The sequence below is a fragment of the Pteropus medius genome, unplaced genomic scaffold, assembly GCF_902729225.1.
Source record: "Pteropus medius unplaced genomic scaffold, Ma_sr-lr_union100, whole genome shotgun sequence".
Lineage (NCBI taxonomy): Eukaryota > Metazoa > Chordata > Mammalia > Chiroptera > Pteropodidae > Pteropus > Pteropus medius.
This window is the reverse complement of record NW_024346667.1, coordinates 16,492,525-16,511,569: the sequence shown is the minus strand read 5'-3', so window position 1 is coordinate 16,511,569 and position 19,045 is coordinate 16,492,525. Positions and strand designations below refer to the sequence as shown.

At 41.3% G+C, this 19,045-nt stretch overlaps 1 protein-coding gene across 1 annotated transcript in view; it reads right to left on the bottom strand.

Moving 5' to 3' along the window:
- The window catches only part of MFAP3L (microfibril associated protein 3 like), a 38,930-nt gene extending 21,018 nt beyond the window's left edge, over window positions 1–17,912 (bottom strand). The window contains exon 1 of the mRNA XM_039876122.1: window positions 17,709–17,912. The gene's annotated coding sequence lies outside the window, so the exon portion shown is untranslated. The remainder of the gene's footprint in view (window positions 1–17,708) is intronic.
- Window positions 17,913–19,045: the final 1,133 nt, after the last annotated feature.

Genomic DNA, 19,045 nt, shown 5'->3' with positions numbered 1-19,045 from the left:
GGGAAAGACAAGAGTTTTTTTTAGTGCCATAGGCTTTTCACACTCTGCCCTACACCAGAGTGCCTTCCTGCCCCGGGAAGGCCAGTGGTCAGCAGGAATTGTGTGGCAAAGGGAGATAGCACAGGCTGCAAGGGCATGACAGCTATGACTTTGTAAATGTTTCTCTTTACTTGGCCAAATGTGTGGTTTCCTTTCAACAGGGAAGTTATAAAGCTGTTCTGTTCAATACAGAATGGTTGTTATAAGCATGGCCTCAGATTTTAGATAGACTGAGCCACAATCCTGGACATAACACCTGTATTGGCTGTGTGTTTCTGGCCAAGTAGTTACCAAGTACAGGACAATTATAATGATTCAAGATCAAATATACATAAAGCATTTATGTATAAGTGCTGGGCTTGATAATCATGAATTATTAACAGAACGTTTGAAGCATCCTTTATTAAAATTGTTCTTCTAACATTGATTTTTATTTTACCTTGTATCATTTAAAAGACATGCCTTGTTTTTGGTTTTGTTTAATACATTATTAACTGCCATCCCACCCACAGAAGTCATTACAAATGATTTCAGCGCTGGGTTCTTTTGCAAGGACTCAACTCTGAAAACGTGAGTTGCCTTGCGAGCCAGACGCTGCAGTAAGCATCTTGAGGGCAGTAGCTAGGGTCACTCATCTTGACCCCCTGAGGCCTAGAACAGAGCAGACGCCTGACTTTCTGTCTAGGAAGAGCATCAGAGACAAGAAAAAGAGGGAGATAGATTCTAATAAATATGTGTAATAAATATACTGTAACATATTTTTCATAATGAGGGAGAATGCAACACACGGAAGATCAAACAGTATTAAAATGCATAACTCAAGAGCTGTTTTCAAACAAAGGCCAGCCACACTGGTGTTATACTTTCAGAACACATTGTGCTAGCAAGAATAAAGAGAGAGAGATACTGCTGTTCTATTATATTTTAATAATGTCAGTAGGCACTTTGGGCTAGAAACATAGCAACTGTTCTGAAACTGCATCTAGTTCCCTTAGAGACCTTAAGATGTACAGAGAGATTTTCGCTTGAATGCAGGAATGTCAGTTAGCAAACTCATTCCTCCCTCCCCCCATCCTCACTCTCATCCTTTCCATTTTAAAAGTTACTAAGGTACAGAAAGCATAATGTGTAATTTATAGGTTGAATCAATGCGTTTTTTTTTTAAACTCGCTGAAGCATTTTCAAATTGATTAACACGAATGAATTAATCATTTTTAGTAAGACTCCACTATATTTCACATCATACCTTTTCGATTCATATTTTTAAAGAAAATATTTATTATGTGCTTGGCACACTTCTAGGGCTTTCGTGGTCGGGTGGGAGTCTTATAAAACTCAATCAGCCATAGGCCATGGCCACTCATAGTCTAACAGGGAGAGAGAGACAGATAATTTCAGTATGTTCTGCGGGTGGTATAAGCTTAGGGGTGGGTATGTAGGACCACTGCCAGTCTAGGTGATACCCAGCACCCACTCCAGTTCCACCTTGCCCTTCTCATGAATCCTATAGCTCAGAGACCCTAGTCCTAATCTTCCCATGGCACTTGCAGCTTGTATCAAACTTCCGACACACCTCCCTGGCATATGACCTTGCACTTGTCTCAGTTACAAGGAGAGCTCCTTGATGGAAGGAACTCTGGCATAGAGTTCTGCAGAATTTCCTTAATGTTGGGCACCCATCGTAATGCTTATGTACTTGCCACATAAAGCCATACTTAGGTGGAATCTGGCGGCGACTGTTTAAGAGTAAACTCACAATGAGATCCCAGAAGAACATAAAGACATCATGTCACTTTGGACATTGGGAAATATTCTACAAATGTACTTGTTCAGCTTGTCAGATTTTACAGACCGCATTATGAAAAGTTCAGTTAATAACACTATATAACATTGTGAAAGACATTTTAGCCACTAAAGAACAAACCACAAATACTGTAATCTAGCAGCTTAAAATGCAGTCCTTCAAAATACAAGAACAAAGGCCACAAATTCCAAAACCAGGGTTTAGCAAAAGCTACAATGGATAAATTGTTAAGCTTCATGTGTTTGCTCATGGCCTTTTGGAAAACTTTCACAGAATACTTTATTTTCTATAAATAAAGCAAAAGAGAAAATATTTAGCAAACATCCCATATCATTTCTTTAACTAGGTTCCTTCCTTACCTCTCAACAATTATATTTTACCTAAAAATGTTAAAAATATGCTTTGTTGAGTATTATTTTTTGTTTCTCCTCCTATAATAAAACACAACTACTGACCATATATTTCTGGAGTTGAAAGGAAAAGGGCCTCTTGTTAAAGGGTGTTTTGAACTAAATGAATATACATTATTGTTTTCTCTTGGCAGTGTTCATGCTGGCATTTCCCCATTAACTATGATGAATACTTTTATAGTTACACAAGTAGATTTTGTCATAACATCTACCAAGAATACCACTGTTTTCACTTGTGCATAAATGATACCACAGGCACAAAGGCTGCCTTTCATTTTGAGACACATTCTTGATAGGTTTCTACTCATGAAGCAAGGAGGGGAAATCTCAGCTTCATGTCAAATGGAAAGAGGCACTAAAATACTAATTACATCATAAATGCTAACCTCAAAATTGATAGCCACCTGAGGCCATTTTAGTTATGGATATATTTCTGCAACTTACTTACCTATATGTCATAATTAATAAAAAATATCCACACTAGTCTTTTTTAAAATAGCATTTTTAAATGATTTTCTTTTGCAATTTTTAAGAAAAATCATAACAACAAAATTCTCACTGGTCCATTCTTCTTCCTCTAACCTCTTTCAAGATCAGCATATACTGAGTTTTGAGGTAGTTAAGGTGATGTCTGGAAGTGGATTATGGGAACCAAAAGTTTAAGGCCAAGAAATTTGTAGAACAAGAATGTTCCTGTAGCAATTACTATAATCTAGAATCAAATCATTTCAGTGCTAAATTAGCTAAATTTTATCTTAGTGTCCAAAGTCATATTATAGGAAGAGATCCATACTGTCCTTCCTTCTTCCCTATCCATATTCTAGAATCTATTCATGTAGAGAGTCTCGATGCTTCTAATCACACAAAGTTAATTCCTGAATCAGATGGCAAATGTGATCATTACATAAAAGTATGCAAGAGCATCATTTCTTTTTTTAGAAGCATCCAGACAGACCAATTCACTCCAAATCAATACACATTAATGAAGAAATCTCCCTGTGCCAGGCATAGTGCCAGGGGTGAGGAGCACAAAGGTAAGACACAGTCTTTACTCCTATCATACAAGAGTCTAGTAGAGGGAGAGAGAAAGTAAAAGAACAGTCATAAGACAGTATGATAACTGCCCCATCAGAGAGACATCAAGTATCCACTGTGGGATAGGAGAGAAAACCCAAGTGGTCTGGGGTCCAGGAAGAACTTTATAAGAGAAGTGGCCCTTTAGTTTAATTATAAAGGAGTTCACCAAGTAGACCAGGAAAGAGAATCTGACCCCAAAAGAGGAAGGGCATATTCAAAGAAATGGTAATTAGAGAGAAACTGGCATAATTGGTGAAATATATGTAATTAGGCACTGCTAATGATCTGTAGAAGGGAGGGGATGTCACCTGGAAAGGTAGGCTGGTCCAGAAAATAAAGGGATGATATGGAATACTAAGGATGGGGGACACCCATGGGATTTCAAAGGGGACAGTGACATAGCCAGTTTTGTGTTTAGAACGATTGGCTTATTCATAGTACGGCTGATGATGTAGAGATGGCTAGGAGCCTCCTACAGTATCCAGGAAGGAAAGAGAGAATAGGTGCCTGAATCAAAAGTAGCAGGGAAGGAAAGATGTAGGCAGATCAAAAGAAGAACTGGAATTAGAATATACAGTATTTAAGGACTGACTGACTATACATAGAGCAAGTTAACGTAACACCAGACACCCCGAGCAGCGGGGCCTATGGTTATTCCGACAGCTCTCTGAGGAAATGAGTGTCTCATCTGCCAAGAACCAATGCCTGGCACTGTAAGTGGAATACACATGAATACATGAATTAGGAATTTCAACTAACAACTCCCTTGGACAACACTGCCCACTCGCTGCTACCCTTGGACGAAGGCCTGCCTGCTGGCAGTGGCCGACCAGTCTGCAGTGGCTCCTGCCTGTTCCAGTCACCTTTCCTCCTAGCTTCAAGATCCCCTTTCTCTGCAACCCCTGACTGATGATAGAAGGTGTCTTGATGATAAGCAGCAGCAGTGACACTTAAATTTATGAATCGTCACAAATTGAAAGCTATATGGCAGCATATCAAGAATTAGGGCTCGTCTTATGAAAGTAGTCGGCCCCTGGAAGGAAGAAGAGACCAAGGGAAGGTGATCTCATGGCATTCTTGGTATACCCTTTATTAACTGTGATATTAGGATAATTTCCAGCTACTTAACGGTAGAACACAGTGTATACCCTGACCTGCTGGACTGTTGTGAACGACCACCAGAGGAGCTCTTTTAAGCTCCCTGAACAATTTAGGAGCTAGAACAGAAGGTCTCATTCCTACTCTATCAACTCCACTAATACTAAAGGCTCTACAGAATTGTATGCTTTGTTATTTTTTTGATGCACAAAAGGCACATACTTTCCAAAAACTGATCTATGTTAAATCACTGTTTTTTCAAACCTAAAAATGAACTATATATACGCCCAAAATTACCATCTTTGTAATACTTAATTTTTGATGGTGCAAAATATTAAGAAACCATTCTTGGATCTTCACATTTTTTCCTATGTGGTATGTTTTTCTGATTAAAAGTAAGAATGACATAAAATAAAGCTATCGGAAATATAATGATTAAAAAAGGAGGAAGAGAAAAAATTATATTAAAGTCTTTCTCTACAGATAAAATGATTATCCCTAGGCAGGATAAAAACAGGTTTGGCATACATATTTGTTCACAGAACTAGAGTATTAGATCTGGAAAAACTTGTATGTCATTTCATAAAAGTTTTTCTTTAGAAAGAGAAGCCCAGAGAACGTGAGTAATTGCTGAGTCTACAATTTAATGGCTTGGAACCAGGATAAAGAGCTCATGCCCGGATTGGGCCTAATATTACATTAAAATAAATCTCTTGCCATAAAGGCAATTTTTAAGTTGTTCTAGCAATTGAGATATGCAATGAGAGCTATTCTAATCACAGGTGTATATTTTAGAAGAGTTTACTGATGTTTTAGCATGTATTTGTTTCTTCAGATTCTCATTCTAAATGAATAGTCTGAAATAGTTTTGGGTCCAATTAATGTGAATCTTTAATTGATCATAGAGATGTTACCTCAGAAATCCGATGGCCCAGGGAATAAACCAAGCCTGAGAACAGAATACAAATGGGATAGATGCACTGGTGGGTTGTGCTTTTATGCTACCCAAGCCAATTTCCAAAACACATTACAATGAAGATAAAAGGGTTAGCATGCTGTCTTGGCATTTTAAAAAAATATTTAACATCATCATTATCAGATTCTATATTCAACCTAAGGCTCGTTCAGAAGCACCTCTAGTTATTTCTGTCTTGTTCTGCCTGTCTCTACCACTAGATAGATACTTTTTCTAGCATCTCTCCCACTCCTCTAAAAATTTTGTGCCTTTTCAAAACATTCTCCCTACTCAGCTGGAGTAGGTATATAGGGAGATGAAAATTTTCATTATAATCCAAGTAGTTTTTGTTACCTGCTAATCTATAGCACTGCTTCTGCAAATATTCAATTCTTGTTTTAATTTCATCTCAAGCCTATTTCATGAGAAGTTTTTGATGTATTTAGTATATAAGCTCCTATATCCAGAGTGAAGCTAGGCAGGAACTGATAGATATCTGGAAACCTGGACACTTCAGTGAGTCTCTTCTGGCCTTGAACGACAGCCAGAGGATGCCGCGTATCAAGAAGCTGCTTTATTGAGGTGCTGGCTCCTAGCTGCCTGCACTCTGCCTGGATGGAGGAAGCAAACACATATCCCCTATGCAGCCTGCAGAGCATACTGGTCTATAAATCAGAGAGCAATATTCTTAGTATGCCTCCCTAAATATGATTCATGGCCTAAAGCAATTGTGAGTTTACATTTTCTTGTGGATTCTGGCATACTTTGTAAACTCTTAAGGTCTTAATAGTGAAAATGCCTTTCACAATTCTCCCATTTCTTTGTATACAGATAGCTTCCCAACTGATCAAATATAACGCACTTGTTGAATTTGGAGGGCAGTTTTCCAGAAACAATCTTATAAAGGTTGGTTATTTGGTGGTGGGACTGGCCATGATAAAGCTATTTAACTCATTATGAGTGTGAAGGATAGTATAACTAGTACCCATCCAAGACAAAGAGTAACAATAGAAACACATCCAGTGTTCCAAGTGACAGCCACTATGAAGAGGAACGTGCTACAGGTCTCCCTGTGGCCAGGGAGCTGAGGTCATAATGCAGCTAAGGAATAGAATTAGGCTACTGAGATATGAGATGGGATGGACCCTGATGTTAACACCAAGGACAGAAATTTGAGGGTGAGGTGTGAAGAGGACACCAGTTTAGCATTTTAGGATTAAGACCCACAAACTAGGAGTGGCACACTACTTCTGTTACTCATTTCTGCCATTTACTAGTAGATGACCTCTGGCGTCAGCTGAACCCCCTGATCCCCATGCCCATCTTAGGTCCCTTCCCAATCTACCACTCTGTGATCACAACAGCCAGAGCTTTGACTGTGGCAGGTGAAAGGAAGACATGGTGAAGGGTAGAGAGAAGAGGGAAAGATTTGGGGGTTGTTCATATACAGATGAAGATCCCATTGCAGGGAATTCAAACCTAGGCAAAGTACTGTGATCACTAAACCATTTGGGACCTGGCAGAGGGCCCAGGAGCCAGCCTGTGTACCACACAGCACATGGTAACTTGTTCTCCACAGGGGATGCAACTTCTTGTGTGTTCCTTACGTCTTGGACAATATAATCAGGTAGAAAACAGACTCAAGCTTCCAAAGCCTTTGGACTCCGCCATCCACACCATCCAGATGCCCTCAGTACACCGCAGAGGTGAATCAGTTCAAATTCCTGTAGGGCTCCTTTTAGGTAGGCAGGACGGGCCAGCTGGGAGGCTGCCAGGGAGAAAGTGTCCTCCTGGCTGCAGATGCAGATCTCTCCCTTCAGCCCTACTCTTGGGGCAGCTCAGAGCAATGACGGCCTTGCTGCTCTCACCTTGCTACCTGAACTAAAGGAGTTAATCACCCTACATTGTAGTGTTTGTGGCCACACCACTGACCCAACCTTTCTTCTTCAGACTGGCGGTGTAAATCTTTGCTGTACCACTGAGAGGCTGATGGTTATCACTGCCTCTGTGTGGGGCCTTGAAATCTTTCACTTGTTAAATCATTACTGAAAAGTCTTGTGTCTGTTTTTGCAATTTGGGGCTATACTTTTTATCATGAATATTATAAAATTCCCCTATAACAAAATGTGGTTGGTGCTCAAATATTTGTTGACTGTGCTAGGCATCAAGCATGCGTTACTTTTTTGGGGGGGCGGGGGTGGTGGGGAATGAGTAGTATAACAATCTGCACACGGGGAAGCCTCAAAGAAAATTAAAATAATACACTAATATATTTCCAGGGGTTCCTTATTCAAGGGTAAAAGCTAGAGAAGGCCTTGCCATGGCCTCTATGATATTTGGCTCCTGGCAGCCTCACAGTCTTCGTTTCTCATTCCCCGCCAGCTACACTGGGCTCTGCTAATCCTGGAATGTGCCAGGTCTACCACAATCCTTGCATTTGCTATTCCTACCATCTGAAACCAGTCCCTGGGACTCACTCCTGCACTTCCTTTCTGACTCTTAGGCCTCTGCTCAAATGTCACCTTGTCAGCAAGGCCTTCCGTAGTCAGCTTACATAAAATAGTGTGCTCCACTCCCCATCACTGTCTGTCCATCTTTACTGTGCCTTTTTCTTCACAGCATTACTGCCGTGTATGTATGCATATGTCTGCACCTACTAAGACATGAACTCCCAGAGGCCTGGGCTCCTGTAGCTGATGTTGTTCACTATTGTATACTCCACATCTAGAAATGGACTTTGCTACTAGCCAAGCACCTGAACATCTGCTGAGAAAATTTACATTACTTCTATGCCCTTTCATTTAGACATATTACTAATTTATTGGGCATCTACATTTGCCCTGCATTTTCTAAAAATTCTACTTATTTCTTAGAAATTCTAAGTAAGCATGTCTATTCTTTACCACAAAACTAATTTTAAAATATCAACCAAAATTTCTTTAAAACTCAGTCTTGAGAAATGTATCCTTTCCTTACATATGCCCTGAGAGGCTGTGGTGCTGCAGACATGATCTTGGAAGCAGAGGTTAAGAGAACGTGCAGGGGGGCTGTGGAAATCCTGTCTGTCTGAGGGCTCTGGGCAGTGGTTTGAGATGAGTAAAGTTTATGGGGACTAATTTCTATGCCTGTGTAGGGATTCAGAATGAGTTGTCCCAAGATCTGCCACCCTGACATACAGATTATTTTGAGGTGAAAGCAATCGAGGCCCAGAAAGCTCAGGAAGAATCTTTGACCTTCCCCCTTACAAGCTAAAAGAATTTAAGATAGAGGACCTGTCCCAGGAAGGGAACTATCATTATAGATAAGTACAGTTTAATCTGATTGACGTGTGGTAGATAGGGAGGAACCTAGCAAAGCCCATTTCATCAAAGTTCTCCCTGTGTCCTTGATTGGAGATGGCCCAACAAATATTTGTTTACTAAACATTAACTCTTTTCATCTCCTTGTGAATTGCCTTGTTTTCCTTTAAAGTCCTAGACCCCTACTTCCCTCTCATTAGTCCAGAAAGGTATACATACCTCATTCTGCATAACTGTCTTTGGAATTTTTGTGTTTATCTGAATTCCTCATGTATACTTCTAAAGCTTGATTTTCTCCTATTAATCTTCCTTATGTCATTTTAATTTTTCAACCAGGCAGAGGAATTAAGAAGGGTAAAGTTTCCCCACCTGAAATATACATTATTACTATTGAAATGAAAAGCAACTGCTTACTTAATTTATATTTCATAATGTCAAAATGAATCCTCACGCCTTGTCTCTTTGGTTGTTTGATTAAGGCCATTCAGAGTCACAGCACAAAACTAGATCACTCTGGGTTTCTTCTTTTATCAGAATTAAATTTCATCTGTTTGAAAAAATGTGCTCAATAACTGGGAAGGGTTGTTTAAAAAGCTTTAGGTTTTTTTTGTTGTTGTTGCTTTGTTTTGTTTTTTTAATTCTTTCCTCCTTTACCAGCCCATTATCACAAAGGAGAATTGCATAATGAACATTTTTCTGAATCATTCATGCCAAGTATTTTTGATAGACTCTCACCAAGAACTGGATCTTAGTGAAAAACAGACCAGGAGAGACCTTGTAATTCAAACTGTACTTGATTGAATTCTTATTAAGTATGTAACAACATTCCTTATGTTCACCTAGCATTATGGTTTACAAAATACTCCCACAGAAATTATCCCACCTGAGTTGTACCACTGCCCTATGACATGGGCGGGCCTGTGTGGTTCTGTACCCAATGACAGTGGAATAAACAGAGGCCAAGCCACCAACCCTTGTAAAACCACATCTGACTCTCAGTCCGGGGCTCTTGGTAACCTGGACAGTTATCAATGAGTGAATACCATAGCTTGGGCAATAGTCTAAATGCCATAAACATCCCAACTGTCACAATTATTATTTTGAAATAATAATTTAAAAATATAATTATTATTTTAAAAATTACTATTTAAAAATTTTGTACAGAGAGCAATATTTTTCAGAATTTGGTTGACTGAATAATCTTTGAGCTAACTTTAACGCATATTCTAAAATCAATCTGTCCTCAAAGTTAGGTCATTTTCAGTGTGACAAAATGTTAAATTTGCTAAACAAAAACACCAGAAGAAAGTTGAAAATATGTATTCAATGGTTTTCACACAGAATTTTTGAAGGAAGCTTCACTTTTCTCTCATTTTTGATGGGAAAAGGCCTTGCTCGTATGAGCACACATTTGAGGTCTTCTCAGTGATTTCTCAGCTTGGCAGTCAAATTCATCTAAGTGATAAAAACAATTAGGAACCAGTCATATCAATCAAAATGAACTCAAAGTATTTACGAGGCGGCCACTATTGTCAATTTAGTACCGATTTCTGTGGGGATTTAAAAAAAACCTTTAAGACCAGCTCTTTACCCTAAAGGTGATTAGAATTTTGATGATATCTGCATTAAAACAATATATAATTAAGCATCAAACTGTGTAAATACCACAGAAATTCAGAGGAGGGCCAGCTGGAAAGGTCAGAGACTGTTCCCTGGGGTTGGCCAAGTCCTGAAGGACGAATAAAGGAGACAGGGCAGTTTCCCAGTAGAAGTAATGGCTTAGACAAGAAAGAGTGAGAATGAACATGGCATACCAATTAAACATATGGTATGTTTTAGCAAGGCCCATCACTAGAACTCTGGGATATCAAGCACCCCTCCAGAAATTCTATTAATAAGAGGCCTCCAGGACCTCTTAGGAGAAATGATAAAGAGGACTTTGGGACAGATAATCTATTACTTAGGAAGTAAAAACTACTATCCCAGTGAAAGAAGGGGAGATGGCCATACTTTGGAGGTAAAGATGAGATGCCTTACAAAGATAGGAGGGACTCACAGTCCACTATAGGTCCTAGATTCAGATGTACAGAGAGAAATGTTCAGCCCCCAGTAAAACAAAGGGCTGGTTATACTTAAATGTTTTTCTGGAAATTAATTTCAGGTTCCTCAAAAGTATTTTCAAAGGGAGAATAAGTGTTAGGAAGTCTAATAACAAGAGCTAGACTCGCTCAGAGACCAAGTAATCTAAGGGTGTCCAAACCTCAAAGGGAAAAACCTTCCTTCTAATTTGGGACTGCCAGCAGGAATGGCGAAAAAAGATGGGTGGGGAGAGGGCTAGAGCAGAAGTGCAGGCGCCAGTAGCAGGGCAAAGCAGCCCAGTGCCTGGCTTCAGTAGGGAAGCAGACATTTACAAAATGAAGTTAACAATAGCAGTTGACATGCAAGAAAGCTCAATGGTTAATAGAAGTCTTGAGTAAAGCTTAGAGCCAAACATGAATGCAGCTTTCATTCAAATACCTTCCTTTGCTGAGGACCAGAGAAAGTGGGTTTTAAATCGTTAAGCAAGCACAGTCCCTGTGCACCTACTTGCCTCTTTACAGGGGAGCCTGGCCTCTTGGAATAGAGTTAGCTGGTCAACTTGGGATGGTCTCCACTGGTACAAATATTATAGAGCTCTCGCTAGGTTTAACAGGGTACACAGAAAGGTACAGACCCAGGAACAGGTGAATCCCATCTTGTCTGCTTTAATGAACAGATCAGAAGGATTTAATTTAGCCCCAGGCTGCACCCTTCAGCTCTGTCTGAACTGTGTGGGCCCCTTCAATGGGTAATTCAGGAGCACTTTAATCCAATCCATTTATTTCCTTAAGGAGCAAGGCTTTCCCTTAACTCCTCCTGATACCATCAGCCAACTCAAATCCTCAGTGGAAGGAAAGAGTTGGGGTTATATTTAAAAATCTGTTCAGCAAACTTCCTCTTTACCATTGATTACAAAGAGTCAATGTCAGCCCAGCCTCTAAGACAGTTACCTTGTAATCCAAAATTAGGGAAGCCCACTGCATACCAATTTCCTTTCGATCTTATTGGCAAACCCCAAATGTTTCCTTCCAGAAGCTGGAGAACCATCAGGGAATTAATTTCTTCTTTCTTTGGTGCCTCTCTTACAAAGTCTGTGCCTTGAGATGATGAAGTTCCAACTTCTTCCCTCACACACAGCTCTGTGTATAGTCCTTCCTGACTTTATGTCTCTCTGCTTAAGCACATGCAGTTACTCTCTCTGGTACTGCAGTCTTGCACTTGGTAGGAGAGCCCTTGAGAGCTGCTCTAAGCCTGAAATCTCTCGAGAGGGTGAGTCTTCCACACTTCTGCAGAATCTGACACAGGTAATCCAATGACATAGGAGTTAAGATGCTGCCTTTCCTTTCCTGTCCACTTGGCTACCATTTCTTGGTTTATGTGCTCATCATCTCTGACTGGCAACACTCCTTCCTCACTGACCCGCCTCCAGTCTTACCATCCAGTCTGCATAACATGTCATTGCTGAAGTCAGCTGACTCTAAAAGATCTGATTTAAAACATATTCCATGTCTTCATTTTGTTACTAGTGGAAAACTTACAGTCTTTGGCAGGACACAGATGATCCTTCATGGTTTGACTCCCATCCACCTCTTTAACCTCATCTCTGGAGCATCCCTTTCCCCGCTCCACATCATGTTCCCTTTTCTGAGCTCCTTGTAACCCAGCCTGGTGCCTGCCTTAATCCTGCACATCTGGCAACCCCCTGCTTAGCCTTCAAGTCTTGGTTTAAAAGCCCTCCAGGACTCCTTGGGTAGCTCCAGACACTCTTTGACTTCATATTTCTAACTTCATATTTTCACTATAATTATGTTTTTGTATATCTGTCCCTCTGTTAGATTATAAACTCTCAGGTTATCATTTTTTAAAATGAATTTATGAATTAATTAATAAATAGATGAGAGAGGTTTAACTGAAGATACAGATTTGGAGATGCTGGTGTATGGGTAACTGGTACAGTCATGAGGAAAAATTAAATCACCTGGAAAGAACACAGTGGGCCACAAGATGAGAAGATGAAAGTTAGAACACTTGGGGAAAGAGCAATTAAACAACAACAACAACAACAACAACAAACAAATGCAAAACAAACAAAGGAAAAAAACTGAGGGCACATATCCCAGAGACCAAGGCAGAAGAGGTTCAAAAAAGAAGAACGGTTTATACTGAGCTCTTTCTTTGCAGTGGAAAACAATAATTATTGCATCATTATATAGAGAAGTTTGGGTAAAAATCTTACAAAGTTATGCAAATGAAAGTTGTACAATATAGGTACATGGTTTTGCTTTTATTAAGATAAATCTTAATCTAGTCTTACTGTTGTTTCCAGTGTCAGATTTTCTAGCCTCCTTTACCATGTTGTCTAAAAAATTTTTCTCTTACTCATTTTTTCTAACATATAGTTCAGTTTCAATTCAGAGCCAGTCTTGTAACACTAAGGTGGGAGATTTCTTCAGTTTAGGTGATCCAGATACACGGAGATGTCAATTCAACTAGACTATAAGTTTTTAAAGGACAAGTATTAAGCCCTTGTACCTAAAAGAGATTGAATAAATATGTATGGAAAGAATGACTAAATTCCTTATATTTAAATGCATAAGTTAGGTCATCTAGTATTATAGCTGTTACCCATCCCCTGGCAAATATGAAGCTCATGGCAAACATTGCTAATAGATCGTGGCAAGTTCTCAGCTAAGCCTTTATTAGCCCACAGCACTGCAAGCAGCTCCTACCAACTGGTCAGAGTTGGCCCAGATGACATGACATCATTCTTAAGTTAACTGTGTTAAATGTGAGCTTTCACAGCCCTCTGCTCATGTCTGCATGGTATGTAGCCAGTAGAGCAGCTGTCTGCTAAGACAAGGGGCAGAAGCAAAGTAGTCAAAATGTGACGGCCTGTGTGCTTTACTTTCCATTTTATCCTTCTATTAGGAATTGTAAATAAAAGTTTTCTTAGGCTATTAATTCATATATGTCTACAAATGTCATTTCAGATCAATTCAGAGAACCGAATTATACAATATGCTCACTCCACATCTCTATCTATCAGTGACCACCTCTGATTAGATATCCTTTGTTGAATTGCCCTGTGAAACTTGAAATTTAGCTATACATTGCTTTTTTTAGGGAGATGAATCTGGCAGCAGTCTGTTCATTGCATGTTCCTGTTTAAAATCCTTTGCTGCTCTCCCATTGTTTATATGTAATAGGATAAAATCCAAACTCCTTTGCATGACATCAAGTTCCTCGCAATGAAAGGACCACTACATTATCCTTCTTTTGCCCCTGCCTATTATTCCATCACACCAAATCCTTCTTTGTAGGTGGTTATATTAACTTTCTATGGCTTCTTTCTATGGCACTTAAGTCACAAACTTAGTGACTTAACACATTTACTATCTTTTAGTTCTTTGGGTTAAAAGTTCAACATGGGCTATAATGAGCTAATCGCAGAGGTGGCAGGGCTGTGTTCTTTCTGGAAGCTCTAGGGCAGCTTCTGTGTTCTTGCCTGTGCCAGCTTCTAGAGGCTACCCGCATGCCTTGGTTCATGGACCTCTTTTATCTTCAAATCCAGCGATGGCCAGTCAAGTCTCTCATATGGCATCACTCTAATGCTGACTTTTCCCTTTCACTTATAAGGACTCTTGTAATTACACTGGGCCTACTGAATAATCCTGAAAAAATCTTTCCAATCTCAAGAGCCTCAACTCAATCACATCTGCAAAGTTCTAAAGTAAATATCTTTGGGGCATAATGGTGCTCCTTCTGCCTGGAAAATCTACTTCTCTGCTTAGAAGACTCCTACTCAATTTCTTAGACATTCCTTAAAGTTCTATGGAAACGCCACTATTTTCATGAGGCCCCTCTTCTTCCAAACCAAGGGACTCGTTCCTAAGTCTCCTCAGTCCCATGTACAGCCACCTCTCCTGCAGCACTTACTTTGCAGTACAGTTTATTCGTCCTTAAGCATGTTTCTCTGACTGGATTGTGAGTCACTGTGTCTTACTCATTTCTGCAGCCTCAGGGGCCTAACTATAAGAGATTGTAAGGAAGAAAAATGAATGTGATATTTTAAAGAGTAAAGACCTCAGGTGGAGGCAGAAGCAAGACCAATAAATTCACAGGACTTCTATTTTGAGTACAATTTAGAAACTAGTTCTGACAGCTCTTAATTGGTTCTTATTACATAATCAACCAAACCCCTTATCCTTTAACCCTTTCAGGGAGGAACTGGAGCACACTTAAAACCAACCCTTTTTCATCTAAGGACATTTCTAACTTTAATGTGATTTGCCATGGATTACGAAATGTCAGAATTTTAAATGTTCTCCCGGGTGTGGCTAGAAAAGGGCAGGCCACACCCCAAGTGCTTGGTTAGATGTAGAAGTCGGGAAGGGATGTTATCTGCATGATTTATGAACTCTGGAAAAAAAAATAATAACACTCGTCTAACAAATCTGACTGTACTGTGTTAGAGGTTAAAAGCAACTTTTCTACAATATTTATTTGGTATTTCAGTATCTGGAAGTTCTTGCATTAAAAAAAAAAAAAGTACAAATTAAGTAAAGTTTAAATGGCCTCAAATATTTAAATTATAAACCAAACAAGAAGTTGAATAGATTTAGGTCATGTGAATGGGGAAAATCTATTTTTAAAGGCAATCGTTTGCCATGAATAGCTAATGTCACTAACAACGCTACACAAAATAAAAATCCAAAGACACGGATATAAAACCAAAAATTATGTGCCTAGCAGTTGAGCTGCAAGAACCCAACATTTAAGTACAAAAGAGAAGAAATTATTACCTGTTTCCTAATTTGACTACAGTCTACTTTTCTATTTTTTTCTTCATCAGCAATAATAAAACCCCTCTTCAATCTAAATCCTGTTGGTGTTGCTAGTTTTAGTTTAGGAGAATGTGAAGTTCTTGAAGCCAAGAATGCTGTTTAAATATATCTTTTGTTAAATTTCATTATCTTTCCTAACTGAAAAAAAAAAAAAAAATAGGGTACTTAGATTCAGAAGGGGCCTATGGATCTGTATCAAACCTCACATTCACAAAGTGGAATCTAAGGCTCACTTGCTTCCTCTGGGTGGGGACAAACCCAAGGGCTAGGGGAGATGGCATTAACTTCCACTTGGGAATGCAGCTTGAGAGCCCTGGGCCTGCGGTACTGACAAGCGGTACATACCTGTAATACTTCATGGCAGATTGTGAACTTGATGCATTTTTATAGAAAAGGAAAGCACGATTTCCCAATATTTGTGTTGAGTTTTTCAAATGTCTACAATGTTCTATAAATATATTTAGAAACAAGTTTAGGACACCACCAACTGAACCATTTGGCTAAAATGGAGGACTGCAGGGCTAACTTGTAGAAATAGAAATCATGTTGTTGCTATTGTTGTCCAGACATTTCAAGCTTTTCCTGTTATTAAATCTCTGTTATGTATGGGCATAACATACAGCCAACTTGGGGAAACCATCCAGAGTAGTTGAGATTACAACTGGAGCCATCACAGGCAAGAACAGACAGTAAAAGCTATTCACAACCCAATGAAAAGTCAGAGCACCTCGAAAGTCTATTAAGGTCTATCAAGAATGCAAACAAGAAGTTTTGTAATAAGCTTAATAAATAAAACAACTAAGCCCACTAAGTGGTACTTATAGAAATAGGCTTGAGAATATAGCTTTAGTTAGAGGTAGAAGTATTTCTCACTAGAACAAGGATTGTTTACCTTGCTCTTTATTAGATGCAATAATCCTAAGAGTGGTAATGGTACAAAATGTTTTAGGAAGAATCAGCAGTAGTAACTGCGGAAGGACTTACAAATTGTCTTTTTTTTTTTTGGTAAAAGTAAAATGCCAGTAGAACTACATTGTTCTTACTTGCTCTTCTGAAAAATAAATCTTTCATCTTGCATTTCATCCTGAACTATTTTATTATGTTCAGCATAGTAGCAACTAAAAAAAATGTTTCATCTAGAAACAAAAGTGAGAAAACTTTACAAAAAACACCGTGCTTCTGCAATGCTAGGTTCCCAAGTTCTTAATATAAAAGCTAAGATAAAACAAAATAAAGATTATTACAGTAACCAAACTTTTCTGTAACAAGTATCATTAAAAACAATGGCAATTCAACCATAATATGTTATTTTCTACTGTGTGTACAGATAATGGACCTGAATACCTTCATTTTTTTTGCCAGCTTGCGTTATAAATTTCGCAACTTGCAAGCTCCAGTTTTTTGGTGGGGAAGGCAGGTTAATGGTTGAACTTAAAATAAGTCAGCTCTGCAATTACTTTTTTTTTTTTTAATTCGATGATGCACGTTTCCCCTTTCCACGCCATGAAGCCATTCTATGTCAACTTGCTATGGAGTCAAATGCGACAAACTCAGATCTCCAGTCGCGCGGCGGTGGCTCGAGGCACCCGCAGCTTCCCACACTCCTGCAGCATCAGGACGCGGCATCCTCCCGGCCCCAGACGTGAAACCCGCACCCAAGGCCTTGGGAGCCGGGACAATACTCTCTCCCCTCCTCCCTGTTTCGGGGAAACTGAGGCACGGTGACTGGAGAGACCTGGACTCCAGCGAAGGCTCTCGCCGCACCCTGGCGTCCCCTTCCCCTGGGAGACCCCGGGAGGCTCTTGAGCAGCGCGCAGTGGACACCGCGCTCCACACTATAGGAGGCTTATGGCATTAGTCTGAGAAGCGGCTGTCCCCAACCCACCCGACCCCTCGGTCCCGCCCCGCACGGATCTCGAAGCATCCTACGACCCCCAGGAACCCGCTGCCGGGACCTCACTGCGCCTCCCAGAGCGCAGCCTGCTTTGCGGGTTCTGCCAGCCTAGGCACCCGAGAAAGTTCCGCGGCGACAGCTGCAGCCGCGACTCGACCGCCCACCCGGTGCGGGACGCCCTGCCAGCCGCGCCCGGCCGCCCAGCTAACCTGACGCCGCCGCGCCACTCAGGTGGCCGCTGTGCGCCCCTCGCCATGGCCAGCCTGAGAGCTGCCTATTAGCCGCGCTCCGCTCCCGACGCCCGGCAGCGCCTAACGCGGGCGAGCCGCCTCCGCCGGCGCCTTGCAGCGATGCAGGCTGCACCGCGGGCGGCCGGGAGTGCGGCGCTTCCCACCTACAGGAGCCGGAGCCGGCCGGTGCGGAGCATGCCCAGTGCGACTCGCCGGGCGGCGCGGAGGCGCGGAGCTGGGCGGGCTGTCACCGCCGGGTTTTTGCGGCAGCCACGGGCGGGGGTGGGGGGTGGTGGTGGCGGGACGAACTTGTGGGAGCGGCGGATGCTCCCGCATAGGAAGGGGCAGGCTGAGCGTGCTTGGGAGTCCCCGATTAAGTCTGCGTAGCCTCTGGGGCGGGACTTTGCGGCCCCCGGGGCTCCGCTGCAGCGTGCTGAGGCTATTAGCGAAGCGGAGGGCTTACTTCCGATGCTGTCACGTTGGGCAGTGTGACTGGTAATTGAGGGGTAGTACGCACCTAGGGCTTCCACCACAACTTTTCTGAGCGTCGCGTCGTACTGTTGTTCAGGGACACCCAGGAACAGGTTTTTTAGAATCCCATCCTGGAGCACGAGAGAGAACCAACCATCCAACCCCTGAACCTACCCTTTCTCCAAGGCCACCTGTCAAGCAGCCTTGCGACAAAAGCTCCGCAGGCTTTCCCGGGTGACTCTGCTGGCAATTATAAAGCCCACAAAGACGAGGCTGGGAAAACAAAAAAAAAACAAACAAAAACCAGTGTTTACTGGTTTCAGGGATTTTTAATTTTATTGTTTTTCCATTATTTGTAGTTTGTTTTTTTCTAATGAACAATATGGTGCTCTTTAAATTAGAAAGGTAGGTTATTCTAAACAGTCTGCAGAAGTCTGGCAGCACAATCCTGCACTGTAAGCGCCCCCTCCCCCCTCCTTTTTTTTTTTGACTTGACAGAGACCTTCAATTTCGGAGGCCAAGACCAGGCTCCTCCTCCCTGGTTCCTCTAGGCCCGCCCCTTGACCACGCCCCCAACAACCCTTTTACTCCAGTACCGCCCTCTTCTCCTTCGGTTGCTGCCAAAACCCGGAAAGGTGGATTACACACCCTGACGCTTGTGGCTCTTGCAGCCTGACCGGGCCTGATCCGCCGCTGGGTCAGAGACTGCTGTCAAGGAGAGAGGAGGAGGCTTTAAGCATCTCTTAGTCTCTTGCTTCCTTCTCTCTCTCCCTGGCCAACGAAACAAAATAGAGCTTCCGACTCCCTGTCCCGAGCTCGGGCCAGCAGAAGTGGGTCAGGACCTG